Below are 11,542 nucleotides of genomic sequence, written 5' to 3' on the forward strand. Positions count from 1 at the left end.
CTATTTATAAAAGATTGAAATTAAATATCGAATTGATCTAGCACAACAATTTAAATTTGACTAATAATAAATAAGTCCTAGGCATCGAACAAACCAAAATAATATTTATGAATGTGATAGCAAATAACAAATATCAAATAGGTTTAGTTCAATAAGTGTTTCCAGAACATGGCACGACCATAGATGCAGAACCAAAATTGTTGATGCATTATATGAAAAGTAGTGATTTTTCATTAAAAATCATTAAAAATTCGTTAGTTTTGGTTCAAACCTTGCCAAAAACTCGCTGAAATCAATGGAAACCACTTTTTCATGCATTTTTGGGCATGATTGAGGACAATAGCAACTATGGCTCTTAATGATTAAATGTAATGCAAATATAATTTGGCATCGATGATTGTTGGTCAAATTATTTGAGCCTCCCAAATATTGGGGTGAGGCTTTCAATGATTTTCAAATTTTTTATATTGACAAATTTCACAAATTAATTTTTCTTTTAAATAAAATATTAATATATATATATTTAAAGTAGTAATAAAAACTTCTATATCTTGTAATTGTATACATAAAAATTAAAATATAATTGATATATACTATAAATAAAAAATATAATTAGTAATAAAAACTTAAGGGCTTGGCATTCTTATGGAATCCTCTCAAATTGAAAGTAGACTTGCTGATTTCAAATGCCAATTGGATGGTGGTTCAAGTGCAACACTTTCAACGTGCTTTTTCTATTTTTAATGTTTATGCTCCCTCATCTACAGTAGGGAAAAAATTCTTTGGGATTCTTTAGCATTGGCCTTAGAAATACTTAAAGATGAAAAAGTGCTATTAGGAGGGGATTTTAATGCTATTTTGTACATACAGGATAAACAAGGGGGCATAATTCCACAAGTTAAAATTGTCCAAGACTTTAATGATTTTGTCAATAACAACGGTTTATATGATTGTGTTCCCCTAACTGGTAATATTACATTGACAAATAGGTGTAGAGACTATCGCCAAATCTCATAACGACTTGATAGGTTCTTTATCAATCTTTCTTTGGATTCTTTGAACATTTTGGCTTGAGTGCAACAAATATTATTCCTCTCACAGGTTCGGACCATTACCCAGTCCAATTTCTCATTCCAACTTCAACATCTAAACCTAATTGTAGACCTCTTTTCAAATTTGAATAGATGTGGTTAAGAGACCCTACATTCTTGCCTTTGCTAAAGTCTTGGTGGGCAATTACCCCTTTTATTCCAAGTTCAAGGATGTTTGAACTTTGTAAGAATCTAAGCTACATGAAGCTCCAAATTGCTCAATGGAATAAAATCACTTCAAAAATATATTTGTAGCTAAGGCCGATTTGCAACAAAAACTGGCTTCCATAAATGATCAAATTATTTAGCAGAGTATTACCCCTTCATTATATGACAGTCAAATGTCCTTCTAGATGGATCTTGTAACGCCCCACTATGAGGCCCAGAGGACTTAACTAAACAAAGGCAAAGAAAACACGAATAATAATTTTTTTTGTTTTTATAAATAAATTAAACCACTCAAATGCAAGAGTAACATAATGATACAAGATAATGATAAGATGAGCATATAATGTCTAAAAAGAGTCCTCAAGGCCCCGCAATGTAGTTACTCAAAAAAAACATTTAACTCAAAAGAATCATCATTAGATAACTTAACACTATCCATAATTCACGTTCATGTTACATATTACATTGCTTTGAGAATATACATAAGATCATCAAATACATTACAATGGATCCATAAAGATACAATCTCCAAAAGCCCCATGATGGAATGAATACATAAATCTGGGACATAATGAAAATCTTCAATCTTCTCATGAGCCTTCTCGAACATGATGCAGAAAGAGCCAAAACCCAATGGGTGCGAATAGCGCTCCACCTAACCATGTGGTACCATAAGGTTCACCCCCTGTGCTAGGAGCTATCGACCAAACCCACAAGGCGGAAGGAAGCATACAAGGGTACCAATATGAATCACAAGATAATTAACAAGACTAAACACACATGAGGCTCACAAGAGAAACAACATAGGACAAACAAAAGAAAAACGACCAACTTCTAGAGGCTCAAAGCAATCCACAGAAGGATAACAAAACATAAGTTACCACTTGGTTTGCAACAGGGAAGAGTGTCATCACTAGGTTGTCATGAGTTACCCTGGTAGGTCTTCACTAGGTCTCGACCCCCATCCTAGGTTATCCTAGTGACCTCTCCCGACCGCTGACCCCCATACAAACACTAGTGGACCACACCAACCTTTCAAAGGGACAAGATTGGTGGACATCATTCCAAACCTTCTCTACTTACCCCAAACCTATACGAGTGTTTGCGGGCAAAAGAGACAACAATTTATCTTTATTAATGTGAACTAACTACCAAACCAAGTTTATTAATTTAGGTTTTCACTTGATTACAAAACTCTCATTGAGTTACCATGCCGACCACGTTGGGTCTCGACCCCCAATGAAAGCCACTCCCTCTTGACTTGCACCTAGGAATCCAAAATTCAACATAGGGCCTACGACATCCAAAATCGTCATGTGTCTAGACCTCACTACCATAGCATGGTTGACTAACTTGCTAGAACAAGCTCACCACAAGGAGGTTCAATACAACAATGAAGGATCAACTATCAAAGAAGTCATGCAAGGCACCAATCTCATTACATTCAAAGACGATGAGAAACATGCACAAAAGGAACTCTAAGACTGTCCTAGCCTCTGGAAGCTAAAAGCATTTAAACCAAATAACCATGTATCCCACAATAAAAGACAAGAGTCAAAGCAATTACAAAATTTCATATTACCAAGCATAAAAGAATTCAATCATAGAATAGTGCCAATGTGACCAATTAAACTTCTATCCATCCATTAATTGCCAACAACCCAAATTCAAATAATTATACTTCATTCTATTCCTATTTACACAATAAAGCTAGCATTTCATTATTCAGTCAATTACGATTACATTATTACCAATTTACAATCATGATTTCGATCAATAACAAATAATAGAAAGGATTCCAAAGCCCATGATGAAGCATTCATATATATATATATATATATATATATATATATATATATATATATATATCTTTTTAAGGTATTATTCATAGAAATCACATAAATAGAAATCATTAAATTTATTTACACATGTATCTGTGAAACAACACAAGTACATGTGATGACATATATATATATAATGAATGTGAATCAATTAATATGAATTGATTGCCAAAAACATAAATTAAAACATTGCATAGAAAAAGGGTTTAAGCAGCCAGAGTGCAGTATAACGCAGAGGGGAGCCGTAGGGGTTTACACCCACGACTGTGGGGTTGTCTCCCCACAGCGTGGGCTACCCCACGATTGTGGGTCAAGCCACCCATAGTGTGGGTGAGCTCCCCATAGTGTGGGCTCATCCCACAACTGTGGGTCGAGCCGCCCATAGTGTGGGTGGGCTCCCCACGACCCGATACACAGGGCCGAAACAAAACAATAAATTGACAAAAAAATCACAAACATTGCAGACTTGAATCACAACAAACTTTTCAGATATGAAAGGCATAAATTATTCCAAATTCATGATACCAAATAAATAGATTCCTAGTGAGGTTCGATCTAACCCCAATATTTTCAAAGTTTTCTTTCTAAAAAATAGCAAAAGTTTACAACCAAGGGCTACAAATTGAATCCTTTACAGATATCAAATTTAAGACCAAAAATCTATAAACCCAAACACATATTGAATCAAAATAAAATTCCAGATCATTATAACCTTAATTTCCAAAGACATAACATACAATATCTTTTGTAAAAGAAATTTTGATCAAAGCTAAATCTAGATTTCTCTCAAACTATCAATGAAATTCTCAAAGCAAGAGAGAGATCAAATTTCCTACCTCCAAATGCTATCCCAGAACCAATACAGAGATGGATCAAAATCAAAATAAAATCCACGGTGTTGTCTGTATTTTTGTATCACAAAAATGGACAACCCTTTTAAAAATTTTGTTAAAAATGAAACTTTTACTCTAAGGCACGCTTCTCGAGGTAAAAAATTTCTTCTCCCTTGGACTATCTTAATCCTTAGTCGTTCCTCGATCCGCATTTCAAATTTCATCATTTTCTAAGTTCGTTTGCTGTGTTTTTTCTTCAATGTCAGGTTTTTTCTTCCTGACTGCAGGTGGGAAATTTTCCTTGGATTGTAAGTTTTATTTTTCTCTTGTTTCAGTGTTGTAGGGAAATTTTAAGTCAATTACAAGTTTACTTTATGTAATTTTTAAACTTGTAACTTACTTTTTATTTCCCCCTTGTTGTTTCTTGTCTTTTAAGTCATTGTAGGAACTTGTTTGACATATTACAAGTAAATTTAAAATTAGAAGTTAAAAAGAACTTGTAATTTCTTTTAAAAGTTCCTACTTAAGTGATTTTAAGTTGTAATAGGGATTTTATTTCCTTATTACAAGTTTTAAAGTTACTTTTTAGTTGTAATAGGGACATGTTTTTATGTTCTTAGTCACTTGTAAAGGGAATTTTATTTCCCTATGGCAAGTTCTTTTTTTAAGTTAAGTCATTAAAACTTGTAAAGGGGATTTTATTTCCCTATTGCAATTTATTTTGACATGTCTTCTTTTTCTTTTCTCTCACAAACCTGATTTTGCCTTATGAGTTGAAAAGTGAAGCAAATTAAAACTTGTAAAGGGGATTTACAAACCTGATTTCATGACTTTTTCTTACATTTTAAACTTGTTTTTTCTACCCAAAAACCCAACCTGATTTTTCTCCAAGGAATTCGAATTTTGGAGGAATTGCAAACCGATTTTTGTGGAGGAATGCATTCAAGAAGGAGGCGTGGTGATTCTTATCCTGTTTATGCTGGTTTATGTGTCACATTTTGCCCATTTTGATAGGCCTTTTTGTTGGTTATGCGCCACGTTTTCCTCCTTTGGAGCCATTTTTGCAGTATGAAAGAAGGTGTTTTGGTCTCTCTAACCTAGACGTTTTGCTTCCTTGCTTCACCATGTACCCTTGCTAGGTGTTTGGACTCAATCTTCTTCCTTATTGTATGTCGTTTTTGGAGATTATGGTTAAAATCCGAGTTTGACAAAAACGTGGCTAGGGTTTCAACATTTTATTTTTGCCTTCTATTTAAGGAGTTGATTGTTTCTTCCAAAGTTATTCAATTTCTTTGGAGGGCATCTTGATCAAGCAATGTATGTTTTTTTTAGTTTTGTCTTTATTTTATTGTTGTTGTTTTGAAATTCCTTGATTGATCATTATTGATGTTTGTGTTGTTCTTTCTCATTTCAGGTTTGAGAGAGATCTTCCCATGTAATTTAAGGATCACTTTGTCTTTCCCCTTTCGTTTTTCCCTCTTTGCTTGCATTTCGGGTTTTTAAAATTCGATTGCAAGTAAGATGAAAAAGTGATTTTTTCCCCTTTGGTTGAAAAGGCTTCATCATCTTTTGCCAAAAGTTCAAAGTTTCAAAGTTGTTAAAAGCTTGTCTTATCAATTTAGGGTTTTAAAAACCTGATTACAAGTGAAGGTTTTTCCCATTCTCTTGAGTTTAAAATAGAGATGATCTTCCAAAATTCTTTCCTTATTCATCCACATTCATTACCCTTGTTCACACATTCCATTCTCATTATCTTTTCCATGTCAAAATTCCATTTTTCACACATCCTTCCATTTTTCTTATTACAAGTATACTTGCATTTGGGTTTTAAAAACCCAATTGTGAATATGTCCTACCCCACTTGCATACTTATAACATGTCTCCCAAGATCCGAAATTGACCAAAAGCCAAGTTCCAAGTGTTCCTATTTATTGACCATTTTCCTCTTAAGAGGGATAGAGTTTTTCCTATTGAAAAGAAGAAATATGTTTCATTTGGTTGATCTTGATGTTGCTTTGACACTTCTAGATCTTCGTTGCAGTGTGTCAGGCTCTTGTTCAATGACTGATTTACCATCTTCTTCTTCTCAAAAGAAGATGAAATACAAATATGATAATTACCAAAATGAGATCTCTCCATCCCAGGTTTCCACTCCCATGGAGCACAACAAAGATATGGAAATAGGGCATGATGGCATGTCAGAGTTCGTTAAATGGATGGAGGATCCCAAGGATAGCAATATGCAGCGCCTGTTGGACAACCACATTCACCATGCTTCCTCCTTTCTAGTGGTTGTCTGTTGGCATCTGTTTTATCATCTATCAAACATTAGAATAGGATACCCGAAGGTATTCTATCCTCTCCTGAAAAATCACTACAGATTCCAAGGTCTATATGTGCGAACAAGTGACTTTAGTGAAATAGCTTCTTGGGTAGTGTATGCTGAAAATCTCAAGAGGGACTTATGTTAACAAATGTCTTTGAACTATTGGACCTAGACAGATTTAGCAATTTTAGGCTCTCTTTCTTTTTTTTTTGGATTTTCCGGATTTAGACTTTCAAAAAGGGAAAAGGGATAGGGTTTGAGAAAGTTGATCTAATCCTACGAACTCTGGAGACGGTATCGATTGGGTTCTCTCGGGAAACCAAACTTTGCTTCGCCACACTAAGGACAACTACACAAATCTGGTGGAATCTTCAATGGGTTGTGCTTATGATCGAGAAGTTGGGATGCATAGAGGATGGGCTCAGACTAACTTTCAGTGAAATGGAAATCATCCATTCACCAAAATTATGAGCAGAGATACACCGTCAATTAACACTTATCAAATCCTTCATTCAACGCTAATAACATGAAAGAAAATCTAAATTAATTTTAACTAAGTGTTGAGGAAATTGAAACCATGCTAATCATTCAAACAATGGGGATTACAAAGACTTAAGAGAAAGCACACATGCAATATATTATTCAAAAATGACTTCCACGCAACAATTTGTCAAAAACCTCACACTCTCCAAATGAGAGGAGGTGGCCTTATATAGTTTTTCAAAAATCAATGAACGACCGAGATCAAACAGTGATCAAGGGCCCATATTGAAAGCTACACACCCTAATTAGGGTTTCCAAAAACTCTACTAGTTTGAAATAATGAGAAACTGACATGTGGCACAACTACTATTCTCACTGAGGTGAGCATGTAGTTTCCTCTTTCACAGATTCGATGTAGTTGGACATGATAAGCCTGACCTCTTCCATAGTGACATTTGGCAAGCTGCTAATCTGGAAGTCGATGATGTCCACATCATTGGTACATGTGGCAAGAATGCTTTCCCACTCAACTGCTTGAGCAAGAAAGTTCTAATCGATGAAGAGAAAATTTGCAATCCTTGAAAGATCGCCCTTGTCAATCATCCTTGAGTCCTTGAAGAAGCTTGACTGAATCCTGGCTCTCAGGTTCTCTGCTTGCAAGTGCTTCTCCCTTATACTCTCTTTCCTCCATATCTCAGACGCTACATGAAACACCTTGCTCAAAATCTCCCTAACACTCTCCTCTGTTTCAAAGCACTTAGTCTCGGATTTCTTCAAAACCTCAATACGGGTGACCAAAGCATAATACCAGGTGTCGAAGTCATACCTATCCCTAGCCTGTATGACACCTGCATCCAACAAACTTCTCTTCGACAAGCCTTGGATAACCTTCATATGTGGAAGTATTTCATCCTGAATTTCCTCCACGTCTTCCCAATTTGTAGCTAGAACTTGGATATGGCTAACTAATGAGGAGGCAGACTCATGTGCTGATACTAAATTTTCCACAAGTATATCAGCCCATGCTGAAGCATTTGAAATCCACTCCTTGGCCTGCATGAATGTTCCCTTCATATCCTCATAATCCTTCATTGACTCCTATTGAAGAGGCTGTGCAGGGGTGATTGGTATCTCATGGTTGAGTGGTCAGGTAAGATAGAGAACATACTTCCTCCATTGCTGATTTTCTTCCTGAACCTTCTTTCTCTTCTCTCTCTCCTGAGCTAAACTTTCCTTGAGGGCGTTACAAGATTCGTCAAAGTACCAGAATTCTTGGTCTTGGGTGGGCTTACCCAACTCTATAGTGGTGATCTTATAGTCCTCTGCGGCAATATTGTCCCAAGATTTCCCTTCCTTTGGCACAACTATTTGAACTGTCCTGAATCCTCCACTATCCCTCTGAATCAAAGAGAAATTTATGGTTGGCTTGGGTGAATTGGCTATGATTGGCTCATTCACATTCTCCAGAAATATTGTTGTGATCTCTTTAGAATAGGCTTCCTTAGGGACCTTAGCCCTTATCCTTTCCCTCAGCCAATCAGGGATAGTTGATTGCTCTATGGTATTCTGATCAAACACATCATCTATCCCTCCTGGTCTAGTAGCTATACCATCCAAGAAAACTACTGGAGATGCAGGCGTTTCAACTTCTATAGCTGCATTTAAAATTTTCTCTTTGTCTAGACTTTGGACAACTGCTTTCATTATTTCCTCAATCGAAGGAGAAGGCACTCTCACTTCATTATTATCAATACATATGTGCATCTCTTGTTCCTCAACTACACTCTGATAAGCATGACAGATGCGGTACTTAGGATGGAATGACCTTCGTTGGACTCCCATCTCTCCCCTACAACCTTCTTTCCTATGGCCTTTCCAGAGCTTCCAACTAACTCCTTCCTCTTCTGGGACCCAAAGCTCTCTGGATTTCAAGCATTGCCTGCAAAAATATAAGGGTTGGAGGACAGAGAGTCATCTACTCCCATCAAGTCGTAGGTTAGGGTCACACCTTTAGGCTTCAATGGTTTCTTCCTTTCAGATGTCCACCATTTAGCGTATTCGACTACCAACCTCATGAGGTTTTCCAAATCTTATTTCTCTCCCTCTGACCAATCTATCAAGGTTACTGGTTCAATCTTCATCTTTTCAATGCCTGGCTTTTGAAGCTCAAGGTTGTCTTCTACTTGGTCAGCAACTCTAAACACCTCAGTTGCTCTTACTATGCTTAAGGGAATCCTTGACCAAAATCTCTTCCTGACCTTGAAACTATTGGCTATGTTAGCCCAGTAATCTTCTAAATCAGCTCCGTGCTCAAATGTCATCCCTTCGATCTTTTTTATTCTGTGGAACAGATCAAAATTATTCCTCGCCTTATATTGATAAAAGGGGTCCTAAGCCAGCTCCTTCTCAGCAGTGGGAACATCCTGTGATGAAGAACATGTTTCCAGTCCATTCCCAATCATGAGAGAGGAGGTTCCTGCCTTCTTCTTCTTATCTCTTTGAATTTCCATATACCCCTCCAATTGCCTCACAACCTCGAGTAACACAACTCAGTTGGTAGGGTAAGCTAGAAGCTTATAGGGAAATCCAGTAAACCCCTGAATTCTAAGGTAAGTGAACTTTGGGTATTGGATATACCAATATCTGAATCTACTAATGAAGTCCTCTTGAGAGAGTCTCTAATACAGTCCACCTTGCAAAGTTCGTGTGATGTGCATGAGAAATTTGTCATTTACCCTTTTAAAATGGAACTTTTCTTCCATGTGGAGCTAAAGATAACAATCATAGACTGGAAACTGGTTTTCTTTGTTTCCCACTTCCCCTCTACAAGTGATACCTCTATATCTGTAAGTTCTAGCCAGGGAATAAAATAGGTACAAACTCGTGAAGAAGGTCCTATTTGCTTCCAAGTTCTTCAACTGGCTATCCAGGTTGTCACTTATCATCCGAGCCTAGTCCATCATCTTCACTCCATTCATTATTTCATTTATAGAATAATACATCCAGGGCTCGAATGGAGCACCTTGGGGATTCCCCATTATCCTGTTTAACAAAACGTTCATATCTCCAATATCTTCCTTGAAGTATTCTCTCACCAAGCTCTTCCTCTGAGGTTTGGAGGCACCTTTCCTTGGCTTATCCAGCCAGGAATGATTGACGATGGCGTCATACTCCTCCAAGTGGTCCCGATACATGCGATCAACTTTATCCTTGGTCACGTACACAACATTATGATACTCTGGGATTTTGAAGGCTTCTGTGATGGCCTCATCACTGATGTTTGCCAATACTCTCCCTTTGGGTGCAACAATATCCCTATTGGAGGGGTTGTAATGCCTAGCACATTCAGCTACTAACTCGGAGCATTGCATATTGGGGAGAAATCCTGTAGCATGCACGATGCCACTCTTCATCATCTTTCGTGCAGTTGTGGTAGGCACGAGGTTGTCCAAACCAAACATCGGCTTCTTGAACTCCCTCAGATTGATGTGCTCAAGGTTAGTGTCACTGACATTCTTCCACTTTGAAGTCATCCTTGACTCAGCAGGAGCGCCTTTGTCCACTTGAAATTTCATAGTGCTTAGAATCTGCAATTAAACAGTGAAGCTTAATTTAGAAATTGATTCATGAATTGAAGAAAATAGGGGCTACGAATGGCTAAGTATTTGGAGACTTTATTTTATTTCCATACTTAGCCACAAAAAAAGGATTTTCATATGTAAACTCTTCAATCCTAAGGATAATTGTGATCACAATCCAACACCAAGTGTTATAACTTCGAAACTCTCCTTTCTTAGTCAATAAAAAAGATTTTCCTTCACTAAGAGTTCGAATAGATCCACTAAAATTATTTTTAATGTCTCTGAAAAAACTCAGAAAACTTAGAAAAAATTAACAATTCTTCCTTATACCAGCTCGCTCCACTCTAAAAGTTGTGAATTCTTTGTTAAGAAGCTTGTCCAGCTACAAACAATATCAAGATTTTCTCCAAGTGAACTCCAATATGCAAATACTTCTTAATGTTTTCCTTAGCTTGCTAAGGAATTTCAAACTTCTTCGTGTATGATTGAAGTTACAAAGGATGCATTTGTAATGAAGTTGATTTCATAATTAGAAACACACAAAAAAACCAATCCAACTCATGTTTCTAAATTCAACTTAAACTTTGGGAAAGTTTCATCCAATTTTGAGTTGTGTTGTCATCTCTTTTAGTTCAAAAATCTTTTACTTGGGCAAGTTTCTAAATTGTTTTTAGTCCATAAATTTGAACTAGGCTTATAAATTAGCATCTTCCAAAAGGTTTCTAAATTGGAACTCAGCCTGAAAATCCTCTTGATCAGCGAATATCTTCTTTCTAATTTCAATCTTGAGTTTCCATTTACATGGTTGGGTAGACTTTTGACTACCTTTACATGGTGGACTTTAGGAATTATCCATGATAGGGTAGAGTTTTGGGCTTACTTTTCAAGGCGAACTTTGGAGGGACAACCTCTAACTAAGGTGGAGTTTAGGAAGGTCTCCAACATGGTGGACTTTGAAGGATTCTCAAGGAATGGTGGACTTCAGAGTGACCTCAACCAAGGTGTACTTTCATACTCCCTCTTCAAGGCAGACTTTTGATGGTCCCTCTTCATGTGCTCTTTACCAAGGCATACTTTAGGAAGGTCTCCTTGAGTGGACCTTAGGCACCTCTCCAACATGGCGGCCTTTAGGGAGGCTTCTCAGGGTGGAATTTGATGCTACCTCCATTTCTACCATCTTGGGCAGAGTTTTATCACCTGCCATAACACTCAACATCAT

Source organism: Cryptomeria japonica, chromosome 2 (assembly GCF_030272615.1).
Source record: "Cryptomeria japonica chromosome 2, Sugi_1.0, whole genome shotgun sequence".
NCBI lineage: Eukaryota > Viridiplantae > Streptophyta > Pinopsida > Cupressales > Cupressaceae > Cryptomeria > Cryptomeria japonica.